This window comes from Elephantulus edwardii, unplaced genomic scaffold (genome assembly GCF_000299155.1).
Source record: "Elephantulus edwardii isolate Elephantulus edwardi_28Jun2011 unplaced genomic scaffold, EleEdw1.0 scaffold00359, whole genome shotgun sequence".
NCBI classification, from domain to species: Eukaryota; Metazoa; Chordata; class Mammalia; order Macroscelidea; family Macroscelididae; genus Elephantulus; species Elephantulus edwardii.
Genome location: NW_006400109.1, coordinates 295981 through 315354, shown reverse-complemented (window position 1 = coordinate 315354; position 19374 = coordinate 295981).

Sequence of the window (19374 nt, the reverse complement as noted above, 5' to 3'; positions counted from 1 at the left end):
ACCAAGAAAGGAATGCATCAAGGATGTGGCCTATCTCCCTACCTTATTAATCTATAAGGGAAACAGATAATTCAGGAGGCTGGACTTTATGAAAAAGAAGGTAGTATCAAGATTAAATGGAAGATTCATCAACAACCTGCATTATGCAGATGGCACACCTTTCTTGCCAAAACTGAAGAGAATTTGAAGTATTTGCTGCAGAAAGTCAAGGAGTACAGTCTTCAATATGGACTTCATCTCAACCACAAAGATTCTCATCACCAGGCCAAATGACAGCACCATGATAGATGGAGAAGAGCTTGAGGCTGTTAACATTTCCATCTTGCTCGAGTCCACAGTCAACACTCTTGGCATCAGCAATTAGGAAATCAAAGATGATTTGCTTTGGGGAAAATCTGCTGTCAGGGACCTCTCCAGAGTGCTAAGGACCAGTTATATCAGTCTAGAGACTAAGGTATGCCTGATTCAAGACATAGTGTTCTCAACTACTTGCTATGTATCTGAGAGCTGAACAATGACTAAGGAAGAAAGAAGAATGCCTTTGAGTTGTGGTTATGGTGAAGAGTCAGGAACATTCCATAGACTGCCAAGAAAACGTCTGTCCTGGAGATGGTGAAACTAGTTGCTCCTTGGAGGCAAGGATTGTGAAGCTCTGTCTCTCATACTTTGGGCATGTTGCCAGCCAGTCTTTGGAGAAGAATATCATGCTTGGAACAGTGGAGAGTCAATGCAGGAGAAGAAGACCTTGAATAAGAAGGATTAATACAGTGACTGTGGCAATGCGGGCCGGTGTGTCAGAGACAATGAAACTGGCTCAAGATAGGGCAGGGTTCTGAACTACTGTTCATAGGGTCGCTGAGCTGCAGTCGACTTGATGGCATATAACAACAACAACAACACACTTATGCACATACACACTACTCCTTTATAGGGATACTGAATCAGTGACAAGCAGATATCCAGATGTTCAGCATTTTCAGGCGGTTTCTAATACTAACTAGTGATGTAATTTGGGGGAAAGTCACCTGAATTCTGAATCTGTTCTGCCTAGGCAGGGCCATCCCAAGAATTTGCCACCAGCTCTGTGGAAGATCAGATCACGGGACAGTGCTGATGGTTTATGCTAGATTACTAGCCTAGAGTTGGCGATTTGAATCCACCCAGAGACGTCTTGGAGGAAAGCCCCAGTGGTCTACTTTCGTAGAGCTACAGTCATTAAAAATCTATGCTCAGTTCTACTCTGACACACAGGGGCTGACCATAAGCTGGGATCTAGACAGTGGCAATTCTTTTTTGCTTTGAATGTGAAGACCAGTGCTTGCTGGGCAGTAGAAACGATTAATGTCTGGCTATCAACCAAAAGGTGCTCTAGTGGTACAGTCTGCGGAGGGCTGCGCTGTGAACCAAGGGCAGTGCCCCTCTGGCAGCTCGACTTCACCAGTGGTTGCAGAAGAAAAGACAGACAATCTCCTCCCATGTAATGTAAATCCTCGGAGAAACTACAGAACGGTCTGTTATGAAACAAGCTTCAATTTTATGCCAATGAGAGAATGAAGAGCGACTGACCAAAAGCTTGTTGGGTTTTATCCACCCGGAATCACTTTGGAATAAACTGCCTGGCACCTTACTTCCAAAATCTGATAGCTACTGAAATCCCTGCGGAGTGACCTGACACACACATGGGGCTGCCAAGAGCAGATCACAGGCCTTGCTTGATGTGATGAGCTGGAGTCAACCCAATGGCGACTGGCTTGGTCTTCGGTTTTCTGGAAGCCTGAGCACAGTTCTGGCAGCTTAGCTGGTGGAAGCTCAGTAGCAGGTCTAAGAGGGAGCTGCCTTTAAGGTGGAAAGGTGCCTGGATGGGGCAAAGCAGGAGGGAAGACATTGTCAGTCCCTGGAAGCCGCAGTCAGAGAACACTGCAGCCTGATCTTACACTAGGGTAGGATGTGGTTTTGACTTGCTGAAAAACAAATGAGAAAAGCTGTTTATAAATAATCTGGATTTCACCGATCACTTTCACCTCTGTTTTGTTGATATGACCAGAGATGTTGCAATGAAACCTGGCAGCGAAGTCTTGGCAAGCTTCTCACGCAGGAGGTGACAAGTATTCTAGAGATTGTGGCAAGACAGAGATATGCCAGCTGGTGACAGATGAAATCTATGAAAAGACAGTTTCTGAATACTCCTATCAGAGTTCAACTGAAACAACTACAGGAAGGAGTAATTACAGTCAGTTCTCTGTTGCTTACAACATTTGCTGTGAAATTCCTGAATGGCAGGCTTTCTACTGGGTGCTGGACAACTCAAATATCCAACAAGACCAGGTTCCTTCTCTCAATGAGAACACAGTCTGTCCTGGAGACAGGGAAGCAACCAGAAAGATAATGTTGTGAGTGAAACCGACACCCAGGGATGGGAGAGGCAGGTCCCTTAGAGAGAAGACACAGAGTCGGATCAGGTTCAGAAAGGTGATCCCAGAACAGGCCTGGAGGAAGACAAGGAGCTGGCCCAGGGGAAGAGCAGCAGACGAGAGCTTCAGAGAGAGGAATAGCAGGTGCAAAAACCCTGAGGTGAGAGTGAATGCTGTTCCAAGGACTATAAGTCAGGATGAAGTGACAAGATGATACATGATTAAAGGAGCTCTGGAGATGGTGATCAAAGCCATCCGAGACCAGCGGTTCCATCCTCCTTTGGGAGAAGGCTGCTCTTGAGCTAAGTTTCCCACAGGTCCAGCTCAAAGGTTGCCAATATCCTGGGCAATAGGCCTGTATAGCAATGGCAGACTGCTGGGTGTCTGAACATGGTCTAAATGGTTTGCTACGCCTGTCCCCACAAGACCACTTTCATGTTTGTTCAAGAAAAAGAGTAACCAGGGATGGGATAGGAGAACCAGGGTCCTTCTGCTGGAATTCAGCTACACGGCACATAAAATCTTATCAAGCCAAGCAGTGCTTACTCCTGAATGCCGAGAAAGTGTTCAGTCTGTGTGCTGGTCTGAGGCATCAGACACCACCAGCTCTGTGCCACGCACTTCTCAGAGCTCTCTGCATGCACCATGGGGCCCGGTGTGGGGAGAACATCCCTACAAAGGTCGTTGCCAAGTGGGCAGCCATTTTGGAGATGAGGGGCACCCCTCAGGCACCAAGAGCAAGATGGTGAGAAGATCAATGTCTGCAGTCCACCACGAGTGAGTGGGTGACCTCATAACTGGGAGAGCTGATGCCCATAATCAACTAGAGCTCACGGCTAGCCAGTCACTGGGTCCACCAGAGGGTCGTGATCCAGTCGTGATCTTGATAGGAACCTGAGCAGAGTAGCTTAACACGGACAGTGGTTAATTGATTATATTCATAATAATATGGAGGGAAACACTTAGGTACTAAAGAGAAGGAGGGGAAAATATCATCTAGATGTGGTGAACATGGAGCTGGCTGGAGCTGCCCTGAAGGAGAGGCAAGATCTCAGGCAGTTCACAGACTTGAGTTAGTTCTGGGACTCCCATCTCCCAGGAAGGCTTTGGTAAGAACCTTACCCCAACACAACAACACATTTTCTAATTCTCCCACTTGGGACTTGTAGCTGTTTAGAGGGTGCCTACATGGTGAGAAAAGGAGAGCTTTGAGAATTATTACACATCTGTTCTTAGAAAATGCTAATCCTTCCTGTTCCTAATTTTATCTGTCACCTTTTGGTGGGTGACACTGGCAAAGTTAGCTTAAATTCAGAACTCAAAGGGCTAGGCAGACCTGTGCAAGACTCCTGCAGCTGACTTCTCTGTTGCTGGATGGTTCATTAACAAAGATTCCCCTCTGTAATCCACAGAATAAAAAGCTGGGATCCATGTCTAGAAGTCTCAGAGTGCTCCATCCCCACCAAAATTTAAAAAAAAAAACACCCCAAACAATATTGATACCTGGAATCAAGGATACACCACACTAAATAAATCTCAAAGGGAAGCTGATATGCTGCTTGGAGTGACAATTCAAGATGGCACAAGAGAGACAGACAGGAATATATCAAGCACAGGGACTGCTATCTATCTAGTGGAGTATTATATTTTGAATTCTGTCCACTGAAAATTTAGTTGAGGGAGGTGGTGGGAGGAAAATGTATATCAGTGACTGAATGAAAACCCAACCTTTCTGCAAACTGTCATTAAGGTCACAATAAAAACATTATTTTAAAAAAAGCTTGGAGAACATTAAATAATAATAATAATAGTTTTGTTGAAGTCCTAAAACACCTAAATCAGTAATATGATCTTGCTTGGAAATAGGGGTTGTTAAGTTAATGAGACATGACTTTAGGGTAGGTTCTAAACCTAATCGTTTTTTATACAAAAGCGAAGCAGCAGACAGGAAATACAAGCACAGGGTAAGGCCAAGTGAGGAACCATCACAAGCTGAAGAATGTCAAGGAACAAAGCCCACTTTTGCCTACAGTCAATATTCTCTGGAACTTTGAGAAAACACAGTTTTGTTCTTTAAGGCCATCAACTCTACAGGGTTTTTGTTGTTACAGCAGCACCAGCAAACTAAGGCAGGAAGGATATTCAGTGTTGGAGTTTAATGGAAAAACTACGTCACTCCACAAAGGCCAGACCAGACAGCTCAAATCCCTCAGCACTGAATGTTCGAGTCACCTTGCCAAGGAAAGATGCCTGATTAGTTGGGATTGTGACTGAAAGCAACAGGAAAAGGAAGTCAATATTACAGGAAGGAAGAGATGGGAATGGTAGCATCCACTCATACTCTTTTTTTCCTTGCTCATCTTGTTTCTTGGGAGCTCTAAGTGGTAAGGAATTATGTTGCTAACCCAAAGGCGTCCAGCTCGAATCCACCAGCTGCTCAGCAGGAGAAAGGTGGATAAGCTCCTCCCATGCTTTTCGCAGTCTCTGAAAACCAGTTAGAGAGTCAGCTATGCATCAATTCTGACTGGACAGCACATAACAATTTGGTATATTTATATATCAAATACTTCCTTTTGTTCTCTGTTCCTGACCATTATATTCAGGTTAGGCTCATAATCATTAATTTAGTCAGTAAATTATCAAATGTGATTATGGGTGATGAATAAATGGACTACCATCAAGATGAAATTGAATCTGAGCTGATATGCCAGTGGGTTCTCCAGAAACAACAGTAGGAAATTGTCCCTGTGTCTCCTGGGGAGCTGGAGATTCCAAACATCAGAGAAGTGTGACTTCTCTGTTTGCAGCAGTACTCTGTGTGGGCTTTTATTATCATTCCGATGCCAGCAAGCTGGCTACGACTCATAGCAAACCTAGGGACGAGAGATATGAACCCTGCCATGTATACACCATCTTCATGAAGCTCAAGCCAATCGTGGTTGTCACCCCATCTAGCCATCTCACTGAGAGTCTGCTTCTCTAAACGAAATGAGAACTACTATTGCCAAAGGCCAGTGCCTGGAGCTAGGATTTTACACACGGCGGGTTTTTCCTTTGAAGGAGGTAGTGGGCACATTTCTGTTAAGTCAGGAAAGTTGTGCTGCTGCCAATCTGGCAGAAGCTTACAGAAGAAGGAAGCCAACGACAGGGAAACGTAGAATTTGTCCCCATCTACCAACAAGTTTTGATCATCTTCTCTATATTTTGGTAAGTTCTCAAATTTCATTAAGTACAGTCTTTATAAGGCAGAACTCAACCCTTTTGTATTCCTTGACTCATGTACAATGCAGGCACAGCCATGCAGCAGATACAGAAGTAGTTGCCTGTGGCTGTGGCCACATGTTGGGCCGTCAACCTTCTGCATAGACAGAAGCTGGGCAAGCTCAGGAATCCAGCATCGAGCACTTGGGACACGGGCATGGATTTGTACCTATGGCACTGTATTAAAGCCATCCCCACTGTGTGGCAGGGGCTGTCCCATCTGCATGGCTTCAAGAATGCGGCTCTCTGGGCCTCCTGGACACCCAATGAATGATATTTTCAATCCACTTCTTCCCTACTGAAGAAAAAAAAGGTCAAGGACTGCAGCCTTGAATATAGATTGAAGCTCAATATCAAGAAAACAAAGATTCTCACCACTGGGCCGACTGGCAGCATCATGATAGATGGTAATGAGACTGAGACTGTTAACAGCTTTAGTTGTCTTCTGTCTACAATCAACACTCTTGGTACCAGTAGCCAGTAACTAAAAGAAGAATTACATTGGGAAAGTCTGCTGTCAGAGACCTCTCCATAGTATTAAAGAGCAACAATGTCAGTCTGGAGACTAAGATGCGGCTGATTCAGGTCATGGTCTTTGTAATCACTTGTTATGCATCAGAGAGTTGAACCATGACTAGGGATGACAGAAGGAGAATTGATGCCTTTGAGCTGTGGTGTTGGAGAAGAGTACTGAATATACTATGGACTACTAGGAAAACAAATAAGTTTGTCCTAGAGAGGGTTAGACCAGGCTGTTCCTTGGAGGCAAGGATTCTGAAGCTCCGTCTGACACACTTGGACATCTTGCAAGGCAGGACCAGTTCCTGGAGGGTAGAGGGACAGCACAAGAGAGGAAGACCCTGAATAAGATGGATTGATTCAGTGACTGGGGTAATGTCAGGTGCATCAGAGACATTAAGACAAACATAAGATAAGGCAGAGTTTAAGGCTGTTGTACAGAGGGCTACTATGAGTCACAGGAGACTTGATGGCACACAACATTAACAACAACAACTGAAGAAAAGCCATTCTGGCCAGTCTCAAGCAAAAATGAAATTGAATAAAGGGCTCATAGGCAATAAGGTTCCTCACTACTGAGGTGTTTTATTCTGGAGATTGTAAAATATTTACTTTCAAAAAGTCCTTCTGGCAGCAGATGAACTGGAGGGAAAATCAGGATACTACGGCAGTAATTCAAGAGGTCATTAAGGAAAGTCTTTAAGGAGGAAGTGAAAAATGGACAAGAGAAAAGACAAACAAAGCAAACCACCCAGTGTAGAGGAGAACAGTGGCTGTGAATTGACAGTTTCGGTTATAAGAAATAGAAATCATCCAGAAAGGATGAAAAAGAAATTATGTCAAACAATACAACACTTTTTTTTGCACTTGTCAAAATTAAAAACACGGTTAACACTCTATGCTGGCAAGACTAAACAGAATAAATATCGATAAGAGAGAACTGAAGGGAAGAGAAAACTTTACATCACTAACCTCTCCTAGATACACTGCAATACTATTTCAGGCAACTGCAAATAAGGAAAGGAGCTCGGGTGCATAGTTCTGCTGGTGTTGTTAAGGAAAAAGAGGTTCTAATCTATGAGTGGTTCTTTGAGAGGAAGATGGCAGACTCCTCTGAGTCAGACTGACAGCCTCGGACACGATGGAAGGTCACTATGAGTTAGGATCTATGGAAACAAGTTTGAGTTCTAGATAAGGATGAAGCTATTGGCAAACGTCTTCATGGGCTGTTCATTCACTGACTTCCTGAGTACTCTATGCTGCTTTACATGTAAGGAAACACCCTGAATGTCATGTATGTTACATTTTATAGAGATAAGTCAGAGCTCTGCTGTTGTGAGGTGCTAGTGAGTCAACTCTGACTCAGGGCAATCCTATGCACGACACGCTGAAACCTTGCCCTGTGCTGTCCTCACAATTTCTGTCATGCTCAAGCCTACTGTTGCGGCCACTGTGTTAATCCACCTCACTGAAGGTCTTCTCTCTCGGTGACCCTCTACCTTTCCAAGGCCACCCCATCCTGACACCCTTTCTAAAATATGATTAGACAAAGTCTCACCATACTTTGCCTCCAAGGGAACACCCAACCAGGATATAAAAATACAAATATTACAGCATTTAGCAAAGTGACTGAACTATGTTGTTGTTATGTGCCATCAAGTCATCTGTGATAGTGACTCTATGTACAATGGCTCTGAGCCCTGCCTTATCCTGTCTCTGACACACCTACTCTCATTACCTCAGTTACTGTGTCAATCCACCTCATCCAAGGTCTTCTTCTCTGGCACTATCTCTCCACGCTTCTAAGCATGATGTCCTTTTCTAAGAACTGGTCCCTCCTGGCCCCATGCCCAAAGTATGTGAGATGGAGCTTCAAAATCCTTGCCTCCAAGGAGCAGCTTGGTTTTATCCTCTCCATTACTAGTGAGGATAGAAGGAGAACTGATGTCTTTGAGCTGTGGTGCTGGAGAAGAGTATTGAGAGTACCATGGACTGCTAAGAAAACAAACAGATTCATCCTGGAGAGGGTTAAACTGGGCAGCTTCTTGGAGGCAAGGATTCTGGGGCTTTGTCTGACATACTTTGGACATGCTATAAGGAGGGACTGGTCCTTGGAGAGGGACATCATGCTTAGGAGGGTGGAGGGACAGTGCAGGAGGGGAAGACTCTCTATGAGGTGGACTGATTCAGTGACGGGGGTAATCAGGATTGGTGGGTCAGAGGCAGTGCGACTGGCACAGGATAGAGAAGGGCTGTTGTACATAGGGTCGTTATGAGTCGCAAGTGACTCAACAGCAAATAACAACAACAACAACAACAACAGGACAGATCTGTTTGTTCCCTTGGTGGTCTATGGTGTGTTCAATACTCTTCTCCAGAATCATAACTCAAAGGCATCAATTCTTCTGTCATCCTTAGTCTCTGATGCATAGGAAGTAATAATTAAGAAGACCATGGCCTGGATCTCAAGTGCACCTTGGTCTCTAGACAGATATCATTTCTCTTTAGCACTTTGGAAAGGTCTCTAACAGCAGATTCCCCAATGCAATTAGTGTTTTGATTTCCTGACTGCTGGTACCAAAAGTGTTGATTAGGGAGTAGGTTTCACTTTATCAGTAATTAACATGTGTCTGATTCAGGTCATGGCCTTTTTAGTCACTTGCTATGCATCTGAAAGGTAGATAATGGTTAAGGATGGCAGAAGAACAACTGCTGCCTTTGAAACGTGGTGCTGGAGAAGAGTGCTGAGTATCATATGGATTGCCAAAAGAAGAAACGGCTATGTCCTTGAGAAGGTGCTACTGGAATGCCTCTTGGAGGCAAAGATGATGAGGCTTCAATCTCACATACTTTGAGCATGTCACTAGGAGAGGTTATTCCTTGGATAGAGACATCATGCTTGGAAAAGTGGAAGGAGAGACAAAAAGAGGAAGTCCCTCAAGTTAGGTGTGGTAACACGGTCACTGCAGCAGTGGGCTTGAATGTATCAGAGATTATGAAGATGGCACGGGATAGGAGACAGATCAGATTCGTGGTTCGTAAGGTCCCTAAGAGTTGTACTCGACTCGATGACACCTAACAACAATATACCATGTTGTTGTGCTCACTAAAATAATGTGGCTTTGAAAATGAAAAATAAAATCTAAGACGCACTTGCAAATGAGACATATCTAATTTACACATGAATATAAACCATCTACATTCAAACATAAAAAGTGAAATAAGAATAATTCTATCCATTTTCAGGGGATGGAAGAAGTAAATTGAAGTCAAGGTCTTATTGTTAATGGCTTTAAAGTGGATTTTGAAAAGAAGGTATTTTAACTAATAATATGTAACCAATGTCATTGAACAATATAGTGTAGAAACTGTTAATAGAGAACTATTAACTATTTCAATGTAGAAACTGTTAAGAGACAACTGAATTTGCTATATAGATTTTCACCAAAAAACCCAATAAAGTGCTAAAAAGTAAAAAATGAGCACCAAAGTTTAATAATAGTGAATTTTTAAAGTAATTGCAAATTATTATTATTATTACTACTACTATTATTATTCAATCACACATACACATATATACACATACATACATAGGAAGCTCTTGTGGCCATGTGGTAAAAAGCTGCACTGTCAACCCGAAGGCACACGGGTCAAATCCACCTGCTGCTCTGCAGGAGAAAGACAGTCTCCTTCTGTGTGATTATATTGTCTCTGAAAACCCAATGGAAGGACAGCTATGAGTCAGTTCTGACTCAACAGTACACAACAACATGCGTGTGTGCGTGCGTGCGTGTGTGTGTGTGTGTGTGTGTGTGTGTAAAGAGAGATAGAGAGGGAGAGGGAAAGAGACAGAGATATATGGCTTAGTAGTAAGGAATTGCGCTACCAATCCAAAGTATGTGGTTCAAATCCACCAGCTGTTCCGTGGGAGAAAGACAGGCAATCTTCCTTCTCCAGTGCGATTATGTTGCTGTTATCACTGTGTACCTTTGAACTGGAACTAACCCATAGCTGACCCTCTGCTGGGGTTTCAGAGGCAGTTAATCGCACAAGAGGAGATTGCCCTTTTTTCTCCCGAGGGGGGAGCTGGTGGCCTCGAACAGCATGCCTTTGGGATTGCAGCACAGCTTCTTGCCACTAGGCCACCAGAGCTCCCTTGTGCGATGACACTTGCTCTAAAATCCGTTGAAGAGTCAACTATGAATCAGTTCTGACTCAGTGATACTCAATAATACATATACACACAAACTCATTGATATCAAGTCAGAACTGACTCATAGCTGACTCTCCAGCAAGTTTTCAGAGCCCATAAATGTCATAGGAGGAGCCTGTCCATCTTTTTCCCAAGGAGTCACTGGTAAATTCAAACTGCCCACCTTTGGGTTGGCAGTACAATTCCCTACCAACTAGGGCACCAGGACTCCTTCTGTCACCCAAGAACCCTTTTTCATTCAATTTATCACTGATTCTGTTTCTCGGTGGGATTAATATTGAGGAGGGGGCCATGAGAGGGGAAGCTTATCAAATAAACAAAATAACCTCTCTATTCAAGGCTATCTTTTATTTGGGCAAGCCACTTAACCTGTACATCTTTGGTTCCTTCACCTAGAATTCGAAGGGATTTCCATTCTCAAAGTATAATTAGGAAACAGGGCAGGATTTCTCAATCTTGGTTCTCTAAACATTTCTCTGTGGATTACCTTTTGTTGTGAGGGTTGTCCACTATAGGAAGCTCTAACAACTGGTCAGTGGCTGCTGTAACAGACATGCCCTGAGTGGGAGGTCTCATCAAACAGAAATTTCTTGCACTTCAGGAAATTACAAGTTCAAATGCAGAGTGAGGGCTGTAAGAAGGTCCTTGTCTCCTGGCCTGTCTTCATATGGCCTAGAATCTCTCATCTCTTGTTTAAGTTCCTTTTATATCTCAACTTACTCAAAACAACCTCTTACACTAATCTTGTCTCATTAACATAACAAAGACCACTCATTTCCAAATGGGATTCTAACCACAAGTCAGAGGTTAGGATTTACAACACATATTTTCAGGGGGCATAGGCTTCTACCTCTCAGGTGCCCTAAGACTCTCTCTCCCACTCATGTGACAACCAAACCAACTACCAGACATTGAAAAATGTCCCTTAAGGTGAGGAGGATGCAGCGGGGCCCCAGCTGGGAACCACTGAAACAGGGTGACATATGTGAAGGTATTTTTAAAAGGTACAAAATCTCAAATTAAATCTGTATTAATATAAATCCATTTGTAAGACAACTTGCCAAAGACAAAAACAAAAGCCATTAAAGAACTTACAGTTTCCTTCAGAATGTTTCATTTTACATTTTTATATATTTTGCTACTATTAAAAGCCCACCAGGGCTTTTCAATTAATTTCCTTTACCAAAATAAAGTCTCTTTATTAGAACATATTTTCTAAATGTATCACTCTACTAACATGACAGTGAGAGTTAAGCCCAATTGCCATTTCTACAAAGCAGCAACTTTATTTTCTTTGTCCAAAATTGAACTGCTCTGTGCCTACCTTTTAAGGACAAAGGACTGGATCTTGTGAATTCTGTGTGTGACGGCCTGTGCTGTTTACGAACTTCCAAATACTCTTTAACTCTTGAATCAATTGTTTCTTTCAGCAATAAACAGAGTTCCTAAAGTAAATGAGGAGGGGAAAAAGAGATGTAATTTAACGCAGTTAAAAAAAAAAGAGAGAAATAAAAAAACAAACAACAAAAAAACACAGCACATGTTAAAAAAGTCAACATTCATGTGTTCATGTGTGTGTGTGTGTGTGTGTGTGTGTGTGTGTGTGTGTGTGATATGTGTAAAACACACAACAAAATTCTTTCCATGGACAATTCGGTGACCCTGGTTCCACTGTCATGTGATGTCGCATTGCCTATTGTCTTTTCCTGAACTGGTTCACTACCACGAAAACAATCTCACAGTTTCCCCAAGATTGCGGTCTAACCAACAAATTATTACTGTCAGTTAGATCACAGGTAGATACGTCTCCAAAAGAATGCAATGTTCAAGTCAGATATTCTTTCTAATCAGGAGTGCTAACTCCAAGGTGAGCGGTTCAAATCCACCAGTCAGCCAAGGGAGAAAGCTGCTTCCTCTCCTAATGATTTACAACAGGTCTCAGGAATTTGAAGAACAGAGAGTCACTACCAGTTTGAATAGACCAATGGCAGTGGGGTACTGGTTTACTTTAATGATGACTTCAGGGGTGCGTTTTTCAGTTCAAGGTTTAAAGATTTCCTCCGGGCAAGAGTTCGAGGGATGTATCATTCCAGAAAGGCTAGGTTTCATGAAAAATTAAAAACCAGTTTCACAGTCTCTTTTTGCTCAAGATTCTTCCACAGTATCTTTGATCAAAACATTCAGTAATGGTACCCAGGTACCACCCAGTTCTTCTGGTCTCAGCAATGGAGATACTCATTGAAGGTAGAAGTAAGGCATGCATTCTAGCTGTCCTTCTTATTCCTTCACCTCCTTCTTCCTTGGCTGCTCCTAGAGAATAGGGATACAATGTGCCTGGATGGTCACTTGGCGAGCTGTAAGACACCAGACACTACACAACCAAGTAAGGTGTAGAACAGAGGACCTAAAATGAGTAGTGGGCCAAAGGATTAGAATACGCCCATGAAACCAGGTCCTAAACTTCTAAACCAAGACAACAAACCCATGAGACAGCACTCACCGCTGATTTTTCTTATAGGAGGTGGGCAGTGGAGGCAAGAGAATGGTGTAGGAAGAAATATAACACAATATTTGCTGGTTTGACCCTTTTGGATTTTTAGCTCCATAATATCAACATTGTTTATGCTGTTCAACCATCTCCCTTAATTAATATGCTTTGCCTTCCTGAATATGCTTTGGTGGTTTTATTTTTTTCCCCCCATTTAGCTCTGAATGTTGAAAGGAACAGCACTCATGCTCATGGATAAACACCAGAGATTTCAATTTGGCAGCCTACTCAGTACGAAGTTGCTCTGTCAACTCTAGGTCTGGTTCTAAGTCACCAGCTGCTCTTTGGAAGAAGGGTGGACAACCTCTTTCTGTGCGAATGATCAATCTCAGGAACCTGCAGGGAGCGTCAGTGACGGGCTGGTTTGAACTCGGTGGCAATTCATCTGAGTTTGCAGGTTTCATAGAAAACATGAAGTTGGCTCACTTTCTGATCTGAGAAGTTCATTTCCGTTTCTGCCGCTTTTGTTCACATTTCTAAGATAAAACCAAATTGCACTGACTGCAGTGTGAAAACTAGTCCCGTGAGCTGATAAAATCAATGATATGAAGAATGCTTTCGTATCAGTACCAAGCGGATGTTGTACGGTGATGAAGAAATGAAGCTGAACAGAGTCGACTCTGGCTGGCAGCTAGGGCTTCACTGAAATGCCTCTTATGGCTGGGCAGGGGCCTGGGGTTGATGGGGGAAGCCAGGTGGACACACACAGGTGCATCCTGTACTCAACCCAGGCCCTAAGGGACAGAGCCCCGTGGACTCGTCATGTGGAGACATAAATACAACATGGCCAAAATGTTTCAGTTTTTTTAAAAAAAATTTCCTATTTTTCAGGAGTAGTTAAAAAAGTGACTCTATTAAAACCCTTTATTATCAAACTCGGCTCAATTTTTCTTTTTTTAAATTTGACCTCGGGTTTACTGATCTAGTGAAGAAGGGATAGCATGGAACAATGGGTTCAACATGAAACTCTCCCTTGCCTCGGCTTGGAACCAACTTGCAGATGACCCTCCATCGGGCCTCTGAAGCTGTAGACCACATGCACATACTGTCCGTCTCTCTCCCTTGGAGCCACTGGTGGACTCCCGCCATGACAGAGGTGTGACCTGGGACCAGCAGTGCAGCTCCTGTGGACACCACCAACAGAGCGCCCCATAAAACTACAAATTGGTTATCTGGTTTTCTTTCAGACTCGTGTTGATGATACTTGTATGTATCAGTAGTTTGTATTAAAACTTCACATTGTTGTTGTTATATGTTGTTGAGTCACTTGTGACTCATAGCTCTGAAACCTGCTCTATCTTGAGTCAACCTTATTGTCTCTTGACACACCTATTCTCATTATCCTAGTCACTGAGTCAACCCATTTCATCCAGGGTCTTCCTCTCTTTCACTGTCCAGGGTACTGAAGAGCAACAATGTCAGTCTGGAGACTAAGGTGCGCCTGATTCAAGCCATCATCTTCTATTTACTATGTTTCAATTCACTATAGCTACCTATGAAAATAAAATTGAAAATAAAATCTCATGATTTTTTGAAATAGATTAATCTATATTTATTAAGAAAAGGGAAGGCTGTTTTGATTCTATTGCAATACATCACATTGTTGTTGTTACCTGCAACATAAATGCATGCTTCTTAATTTAGATTAAGAAATGATCAAGCTGGTTCAATTCCCAAGGCCTGCAGCAGCTCGGCATCACCGAGGTCACCTCAAACCTGTTTCACTGGTTTCCTGCAATGCCATCTCAAGTTGATCTCTTACAATCTTCACAAATTAAAATGAGAACAAACCTGTAAGCTGATTTGAAGGGCAATTATAGCCAAACTTTTATTTTATTGTAAAGGCTGTACCTTCACATAGGAGCCACTTAATTTAACCCACAAATGTGAATTTCTAGATCAATCACAAACACCGGTGTCCACTCTCCTGCGTCTGCTTTTGCAGCCCGAGGACGCAGTGCCTTGTGGAACAGATGTTCCAGTACAGTGGAGTGCTCTGGCATTTGTTCACACAACAGAAAAGCAACCGTGCCTCCTTCTGTTGTTTTAATTAAAGAATTCTGCTTCACATGCAGGGTTCAACTATGACTGAGCTAGAAAATATGTGAAGACATACATGGAAACAAAGATCGCTAAAATTTGGCCATAAATGCCCTATAAGGCTAGCACTAAAAATAGCATGACAAAAATAGCCCAAAGCTCCCTACACATAAACTTTCTCCCTATAGTTACAAGGCTGTCCTCCAATGGCTCAAGTTTGACGAATGAAAGGATACCAGGTACATTTTGGTCAAGAGAGTCCAGTAAATGCACTTCTGAGCAGAGCAGTCCCTGCAGAACCTGAGAGAAGGGAGAAAAGAAAACTCCCCAGCCAGGAGCACTTCTTCAAGCTTACAGTGGAATGGCTCGAGTTCAAGCGTCTGGGTACCAGCACTACATGTGCTCGACTCCAAATAAACATGTACTTAACGCACATAATCAGTTCCTTTTTCTGCAAAATGTTCTTAGACTTTCACTATATAAGGTGACTGTGACAGTGCAATCAGGAGATGATCTAATGATAAAAGAAAGTGTTGAGACACTGAACACAGGACAATGTCCCATCTTTTGCTCGACTAGTTTTTCTCCTTTGTCCTGGGAGTGATACACACATGCGCGTGATCACACACACACACACACACACACACACATTATGCCAGAGCAATCTCAGTATCAGTGAACACTTTTAAAAGGAACAATTTTAAAAAAGAAACAGTGAGCCATCAACTCTGCCTGGAGAGGAAAACCGGGTGGCCGCACCTCTGCTGGCAGCTCTCCTGCACAGATCTCATCTTTGCTAAGTCATGCCCTGCTGCCCTGCGGTAGGGACTAGGTGGAGACACTCAGCTAGAGATGTATGGCACCCCGGAGACCTGGCTTGATGTTATGGACAGGAGGTGATTCAGACACTCGTAGCTGTATTGAAAGGCCTCCCAAATTAACTGAGGAAGTGACAAAAAGAAACATATATGGCCGAGGTAGTAGAGCTGAGAGAAAGTAGAAGAATGCAGGGTTGAGAATGGTAGATTCCAGAATGCTGCTAAAGTCAGTCAAGTCAGAGGCTTATTGGATGAGCTCCCCTTGAGCACATATTAGTCACTTTGGGGAGATGAATTAACTGTTCTGAATCACGGGGACATGTGTTGGTAAGCTAAGGCTTAGAATCACAGCAAAGGGAGCTGTCAGTCGATGATGGGCTGCTGAACATTAAATCCTCGATGACAAGCTACAGTTAGGTGCCTCCATGTTCAGTCCCAGCACATCAAAACTCAAGTCTTCCCTCTCCCAGTGCTGGACTGTTTGGTTTCCTCCAAATACGACAATAAAGTTCTGATACCAGTGTATGTTTTCTGAAAATGTCTTATTCTCTAGCTTTTCTTTCTTTAGTAAGACCTTCCTCTTCCAAATTAAGCTCCAAAAAGGCACTGAGGAAAAAATGGTTACAGGAAAAAAGGAATCCTTTTCCCCATTATCACTAGTATTAAGAGGACTTGAAGTACTTACTAAAGAAGCTCAAACATTAGTCTTCATTATGGATTATACCTGAACATCAAGAAAACAAAAGTCCTCAGCTGGACCAGTAGACAGTATCATAATAAATGGAGAAAAGACCCAACCAAAAAAAAGCCCTGGACCAGATGGTTTTACAAGTGAATTCTATCAAATATTCAGAGAACAACTGTCACCAATTCTACACAAACTATTTCAGGAAATAGAAAAAGATGGAATTCTCCCAGATTCATTCTATGAAGCAAACATATCCTTGATACCAAAGCCAGGAAAGGACACCACCAAAATAGAAAACTACAGGACAAGATCTCTTATGAACATAGATGCAACAATCCTGAATAAAATACTGGCCAATAGAATCCAATGATTCATCAAAGAAATAATTCATCATGACCAAGTGGGATTCATAACAGGTATGCAAGGATGGTTCAACATAAGAAAAACAATTAATGTAATTCATCACATTAACAAAGCAAAGAACAAGAATCACGTGATCCTATCAATTGATGCAGAAAAGGCCTTTGATAAAATCCAACACCCTTTCCTAATTAAAACACTCAACAAAATAGGATTAGAGGGGAATTTCTTCAACATAGTAAAAAGTATTTAAGAAAACCCGAAAGCCAACATTGTTCTCAATGGAGAGAGGTTAAAGGCATTCCCTTTAAGAACTGGAACTAGGCAAGGATTCCCACTATCACCTCTCCTATTCAATATTGTATTGGAAGTCTTAGTGATAGCAATAAGACAAGAAAAAGAAGTAAGTGGTATCCAAATTGGCAAAGAGGAAGTAAAATTATCTATGCAGATGATATGATAGTATACTTAGAAAACCCCAAAGACTTAGCAAGAAAACTATTGGACATAGTTGACCAATTCAGCAAAGTATCAGGATACAAGATCAACATACAAAAATCAGTTGGATTTCTGTACAGTGACAAAGAGAATACAGAGCTAGAGCTAAGAAAAACAATAGCCTTCACAATAGCTAAACGCAAGATTAAATGCTTGGGAGTAAATCTAACCAGAAGCACAAAGGATTTATTTAAAGAAAATTACAAAACATTACTACAAGAAACAAAAAGAGACCTGGATAAGTGGAAGAATTTCCCTTGCTCATGCATAGGAAGACTCAGTATTGTGAAAATGGCAATACTACCAAAGGCAATTTACACGTTTAATGCAATCTCAATATAAATACCAATCCCATTCTTCAATGAGATGGAAAAGGTAATCTCCAGGTTAATTTGGAATGGAAAGAAGCCCCGAATCAGCAAAACACTCTTTAAAAACACAAAAAAGGTAGGAGGCATCTCACTTCCCGATTTCAAATCCTACTACACTGCTTTGGTAGTTAAGACAGCACGGTACTGGTACAATGACAGACACATAGATCAATGGAATAGAATTGAGAATCAGGAAATCAGCCCATCTATCTATGGGCAGCTGATTTTTGACAAGGAAATGAAATCAATTTATTGGGGAAATGACAGCCTTTTAAACAAATGGTGTTGGCAAAATTGGAAAAATATCTGCAGAAGACTCAAGCAAGATTCACACCTCACTCCATATACAAAAATCAACTAAAGTGGATCATGGACCTTGGACTATAAGCTTCATTAAAGAAAAACTTGGGACGAACCCTAGTAGTCCTAATCTACAACATAAACAGTCTTCTAAGTATCCTGAAAAACCTATAACCAGAAGATAAAATAGATGAATGGGACCTTCTAAGAATCAAATCCCTATGCACATCCAAAAACTTCTCCAACAGGGTAAAAAGGGACGCTACAGACTGGGAAAAAGTATTTGGTAATGACATGTCAGATAAGGGACTTATATCTAGAATTTATAAAATACTTGAGCACCACAGCAAGATAAAGGTAAATAATCCAATTGAAAAATGGGCACAGGATATGAACAGACACGTCATCAAAGAAGACATTCAGATGGCTAACAAGCACATGAAGAAATGTTCAAAATCCCTAGCTCTAAGAGAGATGCAAATCAAAACAACTATGAGATATCATCTCACCCCATTAAAAATAGCAAAATTTAACAGAACAGCAAGCAACAAATGCTGGTGAGGTTGTGGAGAAACTGGAACCCTTATTCACTGTTGGTGGGAGTGTAAAATGGTGCAACCACTGTGGAAAGCGGTGTGGCGTTTTCTCAAAAAGTTGCAAATAGGGATACCATTTGACCCAGCAATTCCACTACTGGGAATATACCCTAAAGAGATCATAACTGACATCCAAGCTGATATATGCACACCCATGTTCATCGCGGCTTTGTTCACAATAACTAGGAGTTGGAAACAACCTAAGTGCCCATCAACAAACAATGGATAGAGAAGTTGTGGTATATTCACACACTGAAATACTATGCTGCATTGAATAACAAGGAACTCATGCAATATTATTCAAAATGGGTGACACTGGAGGACATTATGCTGAGTAAAGTATCTCAGTCACAAAAAGACAAATACTGCATGGTGCCACTGTTGTAGAACGTGACTGACATAAGGGTTGGGGTAAGACTGAGAAAAACTGGATATACTGAACTGAAACAGATGAGGCAGAGAACAGTTTAAAAGTGATATATGATAGCATATGTGATTATCTAGGAATCCAGAGTTAAGGTTGCATAGTGGAGTGCATTTGGGGCAGGGGGTGGGGGGGCGGGGTCAGGGTTGGGGGAGGGATTGTGTACCAACGAAGAAGTTTATCTTTTGCTTTTCAAAGAAAGGAGCAAATGGGGCGGGGGAGAGGGGTAAAGAAAAAAGTGCAACAATGAATGAATGAAAATTCAAAATCTCTGTAAATGTTCATTAAAATGAATAAATTTTTTAAAAATGGAGAAAAGATCAAAGT